Raw genomic sequence first — 15,405 nt, forward strand, 5'->3', positions numbered from 1 at the left:
CATGTTGCTGCTAATTAGCAAGCAAAATGCAAAAGCCCTAATTCCTCCTGGCTCTTGTTCCACTAAAACCCAAATGAAAATGTACAGCAGAAGAAGGGAGATAGTTTGTGTTCTAATTAAGTGTTCATCCAATGAGTAGAACTGAGAATGATGAAAAAGATTTTGAGAGTGTCCAAGATCAAAGAGGAGCAATGCTACCAAAAATAGGAGGAAAATGCAATTCAAGTTGCGCAAGGTCTGATGGCTCTATTAAAAGCCACTCTAAAATGGATTTTCTTCCTCCTAGTGTGGGGATGTCAAACTCAAGTCACCAAGGCAGTGTCACATGACATATAGGGACTTGTTTTCCCCTTTGCTAAACCAGATGTGGGCATGGTGAGCTCGTGACGGGAGTTTGACAGCCCTATTCCAATGCCTTCCAGGTGTGTGCGACACAATGGCTAGAGGCTGCTAGGTCTCTGTTACTCGATCTGGAGAACATCAGATTGCAGAAGACTGTTCTACTAGGAGAATGCCATTGCTAGTGAAAACAATATTTTCAATTGTGTTTATATGCTGACTTGGGAGGATCCATTGCTCAGTAGCATTCCTTACTTTGTACCAATGTTCCACATTCAGTGTGCGTGAAAAAAAGGCCTTTTATTGTGCAGGCACAGCTGCTGCCTTGACTTTTTAACCCTACCCTGTTGACATCTCATATTGCTAGTCCAGTGAGATCACTGAAAGCAGAACTCAAAGAGACTTTCGCCCTACTATATCTGATGGAGAACCAGTTTGGTGGAGTGGTTACGGTAGTGGGTTCTGTATTCAAGTCTAACCTGAGGCACAAAGTCAGCTGGGTGACTTTGGGTGTGTCATTCTCTCTTAGCCTTTGGAAGGAGACAATAGCAAATCAGATAGGAAGATGGGTGGTATATAATTTAATAAATGATTTAAAAATACTTAGAAAAATCTTACGAAGAATGACTTCTCCAGGTAGTGTCCATGAGTCAAAAACTGGCTCAAAAGCAGAAAATAAGTAAATAAAAAGATCGCAAAAATGAGTCAAAAGTTGCCGTTAACAGCTTTGTTCTAATTCCTGTTTAGGTGGGGCAGTTTTTAGGTTCAATATGTGTGTATGTATATAAGTATATACATAAACATACATGCACACACTCATGCACAAAGAATGTCACTATATGACACTGGTTCCATCACAGTGACAGTCCAAGAAGTACTGGATAACAGAAGATGCCTCTATGCAAAAATTCTGGTGTTATTCTAAACATATCAGCTTTTTTCAAGGTTAAACAAAGTTGGGAGAAAATTATCAGTCACCTCATGATTGATTGATTGATTATGTGCCATCACGTCATTGTCACCTCTTAGAAATTACAAGGATAGATTTTCTTCAGGTTGATCTGTCCCTCACCTGGTCCTTCACCTCTTCCAAGGGTGCATCATCCCAATTTAAAAAAAAACACCTTTGTGTGCAATACAAGTACCATTGCCTTTCAGAGAGAGAGAGAGAGAGAGAGAGAGAGAGAGAGAGAGAGAGAGAGAGAGAGAGAGAGAGAAAAGGACAGTGACCAGCCATGCTTTGCTTATGGACAATGTTTAGTTGTCAAAATTTTGAAAACCCACTTCCAGAGGCATTCCTGGCAAAATCATTTCACATTTCTGGTTGCAAGGACTTAGACTGGAAAGGGTGAATTTAAACAAATGGTTTGATTGAGCAAAATGGATGCTGCTTTTCCAGCCCACTATTGTTCCAGTCAGTGATGATAAAATGGTGCATCGGTGGAGTGATGTTTTAAAAACCCAGCAGAAAAATAAGTAGGGCAGGGAGAGGAAAATAGTAATTAAAACAACAACAGTTCTGCCGGGCTTTGAACAAGTGAAGGTCGGCATGTCAAGTAAGTGTTATGTCCATTATTCAGTGAATCACCATTGGTAACAGCAACTGCTGCAGAGATTAGAGGGCAACGGGGTGGTGACCAATGACCCAGGTGAGGGGGTGTTCTTGCTCCGTACGATACCAATTAAATTGCAGGACTTTGCTTGGAAGAAAACGGAGCACAACAGACAAATTGGATGGCAACCCTTGAGCTGGCACAAGCTGGGAAACATGACTTTCAATTTGGAGCAGGGAAACATGGAGAGGGTTTGCATTATTAGAAGACTAGCGGTGAGTAGAAGTTATCCCTGCTCTCAAGAAATAGATGATGGTTGGTATTCATGATGGGGCAGCTTGCCAGTGTGGATATTGCCCTGGAGCACGGGTGTCAAACTTGCCAAGTCACGTTGCCGTCACGTTACATATTGCAACATTTTCCCCTTTGCGGAGCTGGGGTGTGGGCATGGCCTGCACATAACACATCCATCCCAAAGGCTACCAGTTTGACACCCCTGCCCTAGAGCGTTCGTTAATTTTGCATGTTGCCTACCAAAAACTTAGCCTAGTGGTGGGATTCAAATAATTTAACAACCGGTTCTCTTCCCTAATGAGTTCTTCCAACAACCAGTTCGCCAAACTGTTCAGAGAGTTAACAACCGGTTCAAACTGGCTGAATCCCACCACTGGCTTTGCCTGTTTAGGTTGTGATCCTGTCCCGGCTTCCCACCCCCTCTTGACAAACAGTGAATCTGGGAGTTTGTGTCCTTAGGTCAGTGTTTCCCAACCTTGGCCATTTTAAGATGGGTCAACTTCAATTCCCAGGGTACCCCACCCAGCATTGCTGGCTGGAGTATTAGAGTTGAAGTCCCCATATCTTAAAATGGCTAAAGTTAGGAAACACTGCCTTAGATAACATATTACCTAACTTGGCTGGATACGTGTCTTGTATTGGGCTTCCAGTCAACATTGGGTAGCTATTATGGGGAAAGAGAATGCTGGTCTAAAGAAATCATTGTCCTAATTTAGCATGGCTTTCTGTGATGACCTGGGGCATGACACAAAAATAACCAAGTCAAAAAAATAGAATGAAATCCCTTTAATGCCTCCAACTTGGCCCTAATGTCCAATTATCCTCGGCTGGAGATTAAACTCTTAAAGAAAACAGTTTACAGAGGGAGTAAATGCAGTCCGCACCCAAAGTAAAGTTAATTCGAAATAAAAAACCCAACACAAACCACACTGAAGGAATTACTATTGCAGGCAAGGATGATTAATTGCAGACTTCTACCAGATAACGCAGCAACCACAGTTGGGAAGAAGCCAAAACACAGATAAGCTCCGACAAGAATAATGCACATTTTGCTTCCAGCAACTTTGCCATGCACAGTTTGTCCTTTTAAGCAGTCCTCCCAGCTGCAGCCTATGAAGGGGATCAGGACCCCTTCCTCCCCCATAGACAAGGCCACTCACATTTCTCCCTTATCCGCTCCTCCCTGCGTGCCCTAGGATGAAGAGAGGATGGGCCTGGGTCTTCCTTTGAATGCCCATCTGGTCTGTGTTCTCCAGTTTCTCCCTTCTCCAGTTTCCTCCACAACCACTGGAGCCACACTCCCACTCCCTGTCAGCTGTTCCATTTCTCCCTCCCAGTCAAACTCTAACAGGGGCCTGACACTCTTTCACTCTGAGGTGGGGGTGAGGGCAGGTGTCATTGATTGAATTTGGTCAAAGTTAGCATGCCACCTTGCTGGGATTAGTAATTACAGCATTTTAGGCAGTGAATCTCTGGTTGCCATTGAGTCATTGAAAATTATTTTTCCGTCCTTTAAAACTTGGATGATTCTAGGTGCAAACTTCTATTTTCTAAAATTCCTTACATTCTTTCCAAAGGGAATATACTTCACTAAATGACGGCAGAAGATGAAATATCAACAACGGACACAACTTCCTTTGGAATGGCATGTCCTTTTGAGAGGCCCTCAAACCTACATATCTATAGAATTCATTATAGGTTTTCAAATGAACAAAAGGATTGAATAATAGCTGAATGTCCCGCTTTCTTTTCTATAACATTTTTTCATTTAAATGGTAGCCAGCCTGAGAAATATATGTCAGGGAATGTGGTTTTTAAAGGTGTAGGAAAAGACTGATGCATTCTAAAGCTCTGACAAGTCTTTTAAGTGTATTTTTCCACCCAGAAAAAAATAGACTTGCAAGAAGGAGCAAGATTTGTGATTGCTGAGATCTCAGTCTTAACTATAAAGCAGATATTGATAACTCCATGCTATATTGCCCTGACATCGGTGATATGTCACTTGGCAGAAATATTTCCCAATGGCCTAGTTGGCAACAGAAGTTCTGATTTGTACTTCTACTATTTCACCTTTTCTTTTGGAAGTTTTATCATAGCCAAGGAGAGATCCAGTATTTTTGTTTGTATTTTGTCTGTGCTAAAGCAATATTCGGTCAGAATATCCCTGATCTGAAATTTGAAGGTTAGGGAACATTTTTTCCCCCTCTCTACTCACCTTAGAAATTCTAAATAAACTTCTCTGTGCAACTTTCATTATCCCTCATTAGCACTCTCATTAGTACTATAATTATTTGGGGGCTTTTTGTGTGTGTGCCCATGAACATAATTCAACTGCCAAATAAAGGTAATAGCGAAAACAAAAATATTACAGACTATGAATGAGGCACTGGCTTGACCTTTGCATGCTCCAATGACCCAAGCTTAGAAATTGAATAAAAAGGGAGACCTTTGCCAAATGCCACATGCTGAGTTTAAGCAACACATACTTGGATGAAAAGGTAAATAACAAATGCTAAATAACAAAATAGGAAGAAAGGCAGTCCCAGCAGAGGTGGAAATTGGAGAGAGGAAGTTACAATTACTATTAATCAACAGCTTTAATGTGCTCTATATGTGTTGTGCTTTGCTTTAAATGGTTTTAGATGGGCCAAGTCCTGAAAGGGGCTAAAAGAAAAAGAAATCTCCAGGTATCAGAATTACAGAATAACAGAGCTAGAAGGGACCTTGGAGATCTTCTAGTCCAATCCGCTAATCAGGTAGGTAACCCTATACCATTTCAGATAAATGGTTGTCCAATCTCTTCTCTTCGCAAAAATCTCCAGCAGTGGAGCACCCACAACTTCTGGAGACAAGTTGTTCCACTGATTATTTCAACTGTCAGAAAATTTATCCTTAATTCTAGATTGCTTCTCGCCTTGATTAGTTTCCACCCATGGCTTCTTGACCTGCTTTCAGGTGCATTGGAGAATAGGTTGACCTCTATTCTTTATGGCAACTGCTTAGATATTGAAACACTGCTATTATATCGTCCCTAATCCTTCTTTTGTTTAAACTAGACATACCCAGTTTCTGCAACCGTTCTTGATATGTTTTAGCCTCTAGCTCTCTGATCATCTTTGTTGCTCTTCTCTGCACTCTATCTAGAGCAGGGGTCTTCAAACAAAGCTTAAGACTTGTGGACTTCAATTCCCAGAATTCCTCCTCCAGTTATGTTAGGTCAGGAATTCTGGGAGTTGAAGTCCACAAGTCTTAAACTTGCCAAGTTTGAAGACCCTGGATCTCGAGTCTCAATATCCTTTTTATATCCTGATGATCAAAACTGGATGTAGTATTCCAAGGTCCATTCTTTAAGATCTTCGTGTGATCCAAAAATGATGCAGAATGTGGGGAGTGCTTAAAAATACTTCACTTTTATCCCTAGTATAATAATCTAATAATTCCTTTGTCTCCTATTGTTCTTTTGTACATTTCTTGCCATTCATGCTTGATAAAAGCAAAAAATAAAATAAAATGGAGAAGCAACGGGGGTCAGGGAAGGAAAAGAGATTCTTGTACATTTTGCTTTTATCTTGTTGGCATAGTGCAACATGCCGGCTCCAGCCTAAACGGGATGAACATGAGCAAGGATCCATGAATATGTGAAATAGAGGAGTACCGTTTTATAAAACCTTAGTAAGACTACACCCGGAATACTGCATCCAGTTTTGGTCAGCACATTACACAAAAGATATTGAAGCTTTGGGGGAAAGAAATGCAGAGAAGAGCAACTAGGATGATTAAAGGCCTGGAGACTAAAACATATGAAGAACAGTTGCAGGAATTGGGTTAAGGCTAATGTAGAAAAAAGAAAGACTAGGGATGACATAATAGCCGTTATTCCAGTATTTGAGGGGCTGCCACACAAAAGAGGGTGTCAAGTTATTTCCAAAGCACCAGAAAGCAAGACAAGAAACAATGGATGGAAACCAATCAAGGAGAGAAGCAGCATTCTGATTGACTGATTAAATGCATTCCCTTGAGACCTCAATCATTCATTTTCATCTGACTTGTGGACTTGTGATCGGAGAATAGCCAGGAAGTGCTGTATACCAGTACAAGGAATTGATGAGGAACAAGTGTTAGTAAACTCAAGCGTCTCAATTGATTTTCCTTTTTAAAGGCATTGTGCATTGATTTCATCTAATTTATTATGGATGTCCTTCATTAACCTCTGAGGATACTGGTGCCTAGCAACCAACTTCTTAGCCTAGAAGGGAAAATACCCCATGCGGATCTTCTCACTGAGATGGGAACTTTGTATGCGGTTGTATCCACCATGAGGTAAAGCTGCATTTCTCTAAGCTATCTCAGATTAATTTTAATGTGTTTCTTCCCACTGAGCTTTTTTATCTATCAATTATTCAAGACAAGTCATGCTCAAACTATGTGCATCTGATTTTTCATTTCTGCCTTATAAGAAATACTAGACGGTACTTTGTTCCTTGAGGATGACAAGCTAGGATGACTCAACTGAGGGGAAAAAAATATAAGAATTATACATGACTGCAAGGAGAGGTTAATGGATTCTTGGGAAAGTCAGAGGTTCAAATATCTCTTTGCTTAAGAAATTAAATATGAAACACTAAGAGGAGAAAGTACAGCACAACAACCCAGAGGAAACTTTTTTAGCAGCTGCTTCTGCTCTCTGCATAACATTTTGATGTCCTCCAGAAGAGATATTTTAACATTACATTGACCTGGAATGAAACTTCAGCCATTATTTTTTTAATGAGTTGAATTAAACATCCATTCATTCCAACTTCACAATCCCTCCAGAGTTTCATCGGTCAGTCTCAAGAAACCACATACAGCAATATCAAAAAACAGTATTGTGTCATCATTTTGTTCATTACTTTTCCTTACAATTCTCATTCCCTTCAATGCAGAAAAAGTAAAAAGGATTAAAAATTAAGAGAAGAACGTTTCAGAGAAATTCTTGGGGGTGAATGTGGGGTAAGTGAATCTTCTATCTTTTACTACCCATTCATTTCTCTAGTGGATTGTAGCCTTTTGGGCTTCTCTCGTTCTGATTAAATCATGAGATCTTTTGTTCCATGCCGATTAGTTAGAAATTGTGGAAGTTGGAGAAATGTGTAGCAAAATAAAGGATCCTATCAATCATACGTTAATAATAATGTTTAGGGAATCTGGCTTTCCCACTGATTTTGCTTGTCAGAAGGTCGTAAAAGGGGATCACAGGACCCCGGGACACTGCAACCATCATAAATATGAACCAGTTCCTAAGCATCCAAGTTGTGATCAGGTGATCATGGGGCTGCTGCAGTGGTCATAAGTGTGAAAAACTCTCACTTTTTTCCAGTGCTTTTGTAACTTTGAAAGGTCATTAAATGAACTGCTGTAAGTTGAGGGCCACCAGTACTGATAACGGTGGATGCTGTTTGTTTTCCTCGACTTGATAGACTGTTGAAGCCACACAGTATTTTCATGAACCGCTCAAAAAGACTCTATGTTAAAAACACGCAACTTTGGTGGTTCATGAAAACATTGTGCAGCTTCAGCCCAATTGTTGGTAAGATTTGTCTATAAACCAGATGTTCTTAATCCAGGAATAGCTTAGAATTGTAGAATGATGTCCCTAGAATAGCAGCTGAATGGTAATTCTCTCATGTTTTATGTAACATCTATTAACTCCTCAAGTCAAAAAGCTGCATTTCCATAAAGATAGGTGTCATGCTCCTATTGGAGACTGACTCCAAGGGAGAGGAGGAACAGCCGACAGGGAGTGGAAGTGTGGCCCTGGAGGTTGGGGAGGAGGTTGGGGAAGGGCAGAGGCCGGCTGGGCAGTCAGAGGAAGTCAGAACCATCCCCTCTCCATCTTAGGGCACGCAGGGAGGAGAGGATAAGGGAGAGATATGAATGGCATGGTCTATGGGGGACAAAAGGGCCTTGATCCTCTCCATGGGCTGCAGCTGTGAGAACTGGTTAAAAGGACGGACAAGCTTATGGGCCAGTGCTGGAAACAAAGCGTGGAAATATCTCTAGTCTGTCGTTCCTCTCTGAGTTTGGCGACCTCCCCAGTGTGTGTTCCGAGATCTGTGGATGTCTTCAAGCCCTTATCTTGCCTGGTTCCCTTAATTGCTTCAATGTGGTTTGTGTTGTGCTGCCTCAACATGGCAAGGAGAAGGGTGGGGAGGAAGCATATCTGTGAGAGATAAGAACACTGAGACTGTATGGCAAGGATATATATCATGTTTTAAGATGGGTGGTCATAGAAATCTTTAAAATAAAGAAAGACATAAATTCTCCAGCAAGATTCCTGAAGATCTTCCCAGATAAAGCCAGCAGGCCCATATATCAGGCAACAGGGATATAAAAAGATGCTGGAAGAAGCTGATTACATTAGTGACAACAGCAAAGGCAACATTTCATACCGTGTGGGAGAAGGTAATGGCAAATCATATATTAATAAAAATAATGCTTAGGATCATCAGACACAGCTTAGGTCAAGGGTCTTCAAACTTGGCAAGTTTAAGACTTGTGGACTTCCAACTCCCAGAATTCCTGAGCTAACATGACTGGAGGAGGAATTTTGGGAGTTAAAGTCCACAAGTCTTAAAGCTGTCAAGCTTGAAGACCCCTGGCTTAGGTCCTATATGGAAAGGAAGATGGCAGGTGCTCAAGCTTGTTTTTGAAAAGCCAGAGGAGCAAAATGCATTATTGCTGAGGCATGCTAAATAATTGAGAAAGGCAAAGAAAGTGATCACGAAGAAGTTAGCATTTTGGTAGAGACCTTCAAAGTTTTCCACTCATGTCAATCCATGGAATGTGTTTAGGGGAACCCCAGAACACCTCACTGTCCTCATTTGAACTTGATGTACAGAACATGAAGCCATAGTTCACAGAGAATACAGTGAAACAAGCTGGCTCCAGTTCATCCAAGGAGTGATATGGGATGGTAAATTCTCTTCTTATTTATTCAACCTATAATACTGAAAATATATTAAAACGAGGCTGAATTGAAAGAAGATGAGTGTGGTTTTAAAACTGGATCAACTTTGCTAGCTGATATAATCTGCATGTTCCAGCATTGAAAGTCAAGAAACACAAGGGGGGGAAATCATTAAATATAAAGAAGATCAAACCAATAAAGACAGATCCACCAGCAGCCTTAGAATTATCAATGATGATATTAAAATGATGGAAAGCTTAGGATCAACCATCAACAGCAAAGTAGACTAGCATTTGGTAGGATACCAATGAAAATTTTGGTGGACACTTTGGTGTTGGAGAAGACTGCTGAATTTTTCTGGATAGCCAGGAAAAGAAACAATCAATCCAAAATTTTCACTAGAGGCACAAATGACCAGGCTCAAACATGTTTTAGATACATGTATGTAAAGACTTAGCTTTCTGGTGTAATCAATAATTGTGTTCTGAAAAGTGGAAAGGAAGAGAACCCCATCAAGGTAGATTAATTCAATTGCAGCAATGAGTGCACTGCTGGGAGATCTGAAGTTGGAAACAGAGTCTTGTAGGAAAAATCTGTATGGTTATAAAGAGTTGACATCACCCTGATGGATTCTATTCTATTCTATTCTATTCTATTCTATTCTATTCTATTCTATTCTATTCTATTCTATTCTATTCTATTCTATTCTAATCCATTCTATTCCATTCCATTCCATTCCATTCTATTTTACCTTACCCTAGCCTAGCCTACCCTACCCTACCCTACCCTACTCAACTAATCTGAATTATTTTCTAAGTCTCTACTTAAACTGGAAATTTTGGAAAGGATGGCCCTATATTTCTTACATTCATTTTTTGTATTTGCTTAAGCATAATATGTAGAGACAGTTTCAATTGATATTTTAGGGGAGTTGTTAAAATCTAGGACGAGATCAAGATTAGCTAATTAATGACAGGGGGATGCTACCTCATTTCAATGCATTTACTTTGATGTACAATGTATATACATTATGATGTATATTGATGATGCACTTTGGGGATCTGTGGTTTGGGCAGACATGCTGATGATATGGCAGGGAACCATGCCCACACGGGGGAGACTAGGCACACTTAAATGACATGGATTGTAGAAATGCTGACATGGTAAATGACTTACCTATCCTTTGTGTCATATTTAACTCAAGCAAACTTTGATTTGACTCTCCCAGGAATGTGTTTATATTTAATTAATAGCATGATTTGTTTGAAAGATAAAGTGTACAAGTACAGCTGCAAGCATTAAACATTTATTTAATATCTCTGAGGCATTTTAAACCAAGAGTGCCCAATGTTAATATGTTCTAATCTTTCTCCCATTACAATAAAACCATTTCTACTGGCACTGTTTTGCTTGTATTAAAATTACAGAGCTGTCAACTAGTGAAATCCCTTTTATTCTAGGGCAGTTTTTCAGACTTGGCAAATGTGTGGACTTCAACTCCCAGAATTAGAGTTGAAATCCACACATCTTAAAGTTATCAGCTTTAAAAAACACTATTCTTGTCTAGCAAATTTTGACAGCAAAAAACCTGATGGCTATTAGATGGCAGCAAAATATTCAAGTTTTTCATCTGTTTGCTGCCATGATTAAATACTCAGATGCATTATCTGCAGCCCAAATCCTTACAGTTCTTCAGTTGGTCTGAAAATGAGTAACTTTTTACAAGAGGTGTGGGAAGAAAAACCCAGTCTAGTTCCAAGTTGGAAGAAAGATGCTAGAAATAAAATGGAGGCTGGCTACAAGGAAAGAAGGTCTCTCTTTATTTGGTTTCCAGAAACTTCAGTGACAGCAGCATGTTTCTGGGGTGACTGACAAAATGGCTGAGTGAGTGGATAGATTTGTATAGGGTTCTGGGGTTTGGTGATTGAAATGCTCCAGGGGATTGTGCAATGTAGTGAGCCTTGTGTTTTTTACTTTTTCAATGGTGGTGGGTTAATCCTTTTATGTCCTAAAGGTCATGTCCTGTCCTTATAATTTAGGTGTGGGGATGGAAATTCTTAATCCCATCAGCTTTAGTTGGAGAGCTTGTGGCTGAAGACATTTTATTTATGAATAGATTGGCCCAGTCTTCCTGAATGGATACAAAATCTGCATTCCTAAAGGCCAGCCTCTTCAAGTTTCTTGGTTTGAACCTGTTTTCCTATGGCAGGAAGACTGGGATTGCTTTCTGCCTTTGTTAAAAATTTTCTCCATTTTTTCTTTGGGGATATACTGCCTCTTTTAATATTCCCCAAAATATTTCATTCTCTGGGAGAGTGGGGGCTTCCCACAGAGTCATATATAAGATAAGTTAGCAATTTAATGAACAAAAGCCATCATTCTATTTTGAAAAAAAAAATAATTGTTTGTGGATAATTATTATATTAAACAACACAACAAATAGAGCCTCAGGAAAAAAAAACCTAAAGATGTCCAAGGAAGTATTCATTGTTTTATCTAATGATGGGCTTGTTACTATAAAGCCTTTAAAAAAGAATGAAACAAAGATGAATGAAATTAAAGTGAAATAAAAGCCCACAGTTAAAACACATAAAATCTATTGAATTTAACCCAACAATTAACCATTAAAGGCTTGCTTGCAAATACACAAACTTTTTAAAAAGCTGACCCAACTGACCCAAGTTGGTCCCTTGGTTCAACAAACTGGTTTACTGCAAAATTTTGGGGCAATGACAGAGAAGGGCCGACCTCTGTTGCAGGAGAAACAACTGCCCTATATTATCTCAGAGAATGGACTGGAACAGATGGCAGATGAAGGATCAATCAGCCAGTTTGGGGTAGTCCTCATTAAGGTACCAGGTTAGAAACCAGGAAACTCTGAATTCTATTCCCATTTTAGGTATGAAAGCTGACTAGGTGACTTTGGACCAGCTACTTTCTCTCAGGCCAACCCACCTCACAGGGTTGTTGTTGTGGGGAAACTAGGAAAGGGGAGGAACAAAATAATGCAGGAAGAATTAATAACATGTTTATAGACTGAGAATGGTTGCTTCTCCTTCAAAGGAACAGTAAGTCTAAAACAAATGGAAGGATTGAACAATGTTCAGGAAGACATGAAAAAAAGACTATAACCTCATCTTCAACTTGATTTATAACTTGAGTAGACATGTTCAAATAAACTCACAAGCCAGAAGATGTTATAGAAGTTGCAGGGCCATAGTTGATCACTGCAAGAGAACTGAATGTAAAAAAGGCCCACACTGTCAGCCTATAGATATAGAAATCTAAATGTATAATTTTTATGATAGGGTATAATAACAGAATCATGCAAGCCTGACTGTACATTATATCTTTTTCTTTTTATATCCCAGTGAATCAGAGAAGAGTTTGCCTGATTCAATCATGTTTTCTAGAACCTAAGGTATATTTCAGCCTTCTCTGCTAATGTCATGGTTCTTGCCAATTTCCCTTGAGGTCATCTCCTTGATTCATCGCGCAAGTTCAGCCTAGTCTACCATATTGAAACAGAACTAAGAAAAACTTTTGCTAGAAATTCTGGATACTTATGGTTCTCGCTTGGAGGTTACATGAGGTTATGTGAGATGGGGGTCTAACAGTCTTTGAAGACCACGCAGAATGTGCCACTAAGATTCATTGGCAAGCCAGCAAATAACAATGATGTTGTTTTCTGTAGAATTCAGCATCACATATCTAGAAAATTTGATTCTTCTGTAATATATTAAAAGGAAAAATGGGTTGAAAAATCTGGGTGATTTTTCATCATCTCAGGTGATGTCACAGTGATCTGCTCTGCGCCCTGCACTCTTTGACAGACTTACAAAAGGTCACACTGCTTGGTGGTATACACTTAGATCATGCCACAATACCTAGATTGTTTCTTTGTTTATGCACACATTCCTAAAATTAGTCAGAATGGGGCAATTTATAATTTATGTTCAATTATTCAAAGTGGGCTACTAGTTTCCCATCTTTGTTTTAGATGAATGTTATTTATATTTAAAATTTGAGGCAAAATTTGAAGTTCTTGCATGGGAAAAACATCATTTAAATATTCTTCCTAGGGAATGTAAAATGATTAAATGCCAGGCAACTGAAGGGTGAACACTCCGAGACAACAAAGGTAGTAAAATGATTGCTGAGATTAAAAAAAAACCCATCCACCTTCTCAAATAAAAAGCTTGAACAGGCAATGACTGAACTATCAAGGGAATTTTGGGATTGTAACAAAGAGCACAACAAAATGTCATTTGTTAAAAGAAAACAACAAAGATGACTAAGCAGGCATGAAGCGTTTAAAAGATGAATACTGTGCTGAAATCTCTCCTCAGATTTTCAGAATATCTCCACTTGAAAATTTTCTACATCATTCTCAACTTGCTTGAACAATGCCTTTGACAGTGTTTGATAAACTTACAGAATTTTATGACTGGAGACAGATGGCATGGGGTGCCAATGTTGCTGTTATTCTTTTGTCGGTTGGTCTTGCCTATCTCTCGTTTTCTTTGCAACTTCCATGCTTGTAGTCCTCATCATAACTAATCTCAAAGGGAAAATTTTATTAAATTAATTGATTTAAGAGGTTAGGAGGTCTCTGGAAGACAATGGTACAACGAAAACAGTGGTGGGATTCAATTTTTTTTTTACTACCGGTTCTGTGGGCGTGGCTTGGTAGGCGTGGCAGGGGAAGGATACTGTAAAATCTCCAGTCAGGGGTGGTATTTGCCGGTTCTCCGAACTACTCAAAATTTCCGCTACCGGTTCTCCAGAACTAATCAGAACCTGCTGTATACCACCTCTGAATGAAAAACAGGAAACCTGCACACATACCTTAACTATCCCATTACTGTGGTAAGATCCTGTACCTCTTCTCATCATAATTTCTCTGGAATGTTCGTCTCCTTTAAAAAAAAATGTTTGAATACCTTTCTTCTCCCATCAAATTCACTGAGAATGACTGAAAAAAATACAGCGATTGTTTGCACAGAATTAAATATAGAAGAAATATAGAAGTGTTGTGGAGCGGCGGAGGAACGAGGCTGAGCCAGGGTGAACGTTAAAGGCTTTATTGCAAGAATAAAGGGTTGCCGCGTCTGCCGCGTCTGCCTTCTAACTTGGCAGGTTAGCCGGCTGTCAAACGGTGTCAGCCAATGGGAGCAGCTGGTGCTCCTGCTCAAACAGTGGACCTGGTCGGGGACTCCAACCGGTCCCAAAGACATAACACTCCTTACCCCCAGCCGGGAGCATGCATAGTCCTTCAGGTAGGTTGGTTGTCTGCGCTGGCGGCAGGATCGACGTAGTCCGGGCAAGCTGCTGGCTGGAGTCAAGTCCTCGCCCTCAGGAAGCATCTCGGTGGTTGTTGAGGAGCGGGCTCGGTCAGGTGGGTCGCTCTGCGAATTAGGTAAGCCCCCCTGTTCGGGCTGACCTTGGTGAGTTGCTTGGTCCGGACGGCAGACAGGTTCGCTTGGTTGTTGGCTCGGGGTTCCTTGTTGGTAGACCGGGTCCTCCAGAGAACTCTCTTGGTCGATGGGGTAGATCGGATCCTGCAGGGAGCTTCCGTCTGGGTAGACCGGTTCCGGCAGGGAGCCCTCGGTGCTAGGAGATTGGGCTGGGTTGGCATCAGCTGTGCTTCTCCATCGCCTTCTGAGCTGGTCCACGTGTCTATGCCACAGGCGTCCATCTTCCAGGAGGACTCTGTAGGATCTAGGACCTGTGACTGACACCACTTGACCAGGTACCCACAGAGGGTCCCCTGCATAATTTCTGGCGTACACCAGGTCATGCAGGGCAAAGTCCCTGACCAAACTGGCAGATCCTATAGGGGTGTCAGGGCAGTAGTGGGGGTGCAACCTGTCCAGGGTGGTCCTAAGGCGTCTCCCCATCAAGAGCTCTGCTGGGGATTTATTAGTAGTGGTGCATGGCATTGTATGTTGGCTCAGGAGGTAACGGGACAGTTTGGAGTGCCAGTTTTCCTGGCCAAACCTGGCTAGTGCCTCTTTTGCTGACCTGACTCTCAGCCATCCCGTTGCTAGCTGGGTGAAAAGGGGCTGTAAGGATGTATCTGATGCCCAAGTTGGCAACGTACATACTAAACTCGTAAGACGTGAACTGGGGGCCATTGTCAGACACCAGCGTATCAGGGAGCCCATGGGTGACGAAGAAACGGGTCAGAGCCTTAACAATTGCTTGAGTGGATGTTGAAGGTAGTAGGGCCAAGTCTATCCATTTGGAATAAGAGTCTACTACAACCAA

The 15,405-nt window shown here is 40.8% G+C and overlaps 1 long non-coding RNA gene across 1 annotated transcript in view; it reads left to right on the forward strand.

Moving 5' to 3' along the window:
- Positions 1-15,405, forward strand: part of LOC148126811 (uncharacterized) — a 56,400-nt gene that overhangs the window by 9,920 nt on the left and 31,075 nt on the right. Inside the window, exon 2 of the long non-coding RNA XR_015741590.1 lies at positions 12,515-12,556. This is a non-coding gene — a long non-coding RNA (uncharacterized LOC148126811). The remainder of the gene's footprint in view (positions 1-12,514; positions 12,557-15,405) is intronic.

This window comes from Pseudonaja textilis, chromosome 2, assembly GCF_049901715.1.
Source record: "Pseudonaja textilis isolate UNSWEBS1 chromosome 2, rPseTex1.2, whole genome shotgun sequence".
In the NCBI taxonomy this organism is placed as follows: domain Eukaryota; kingdom Metazoa; phylum Chordata; class Lepidosauria; order Squamata; family Elapidae; genus Pseudonaja; species Pseudonaja textilis.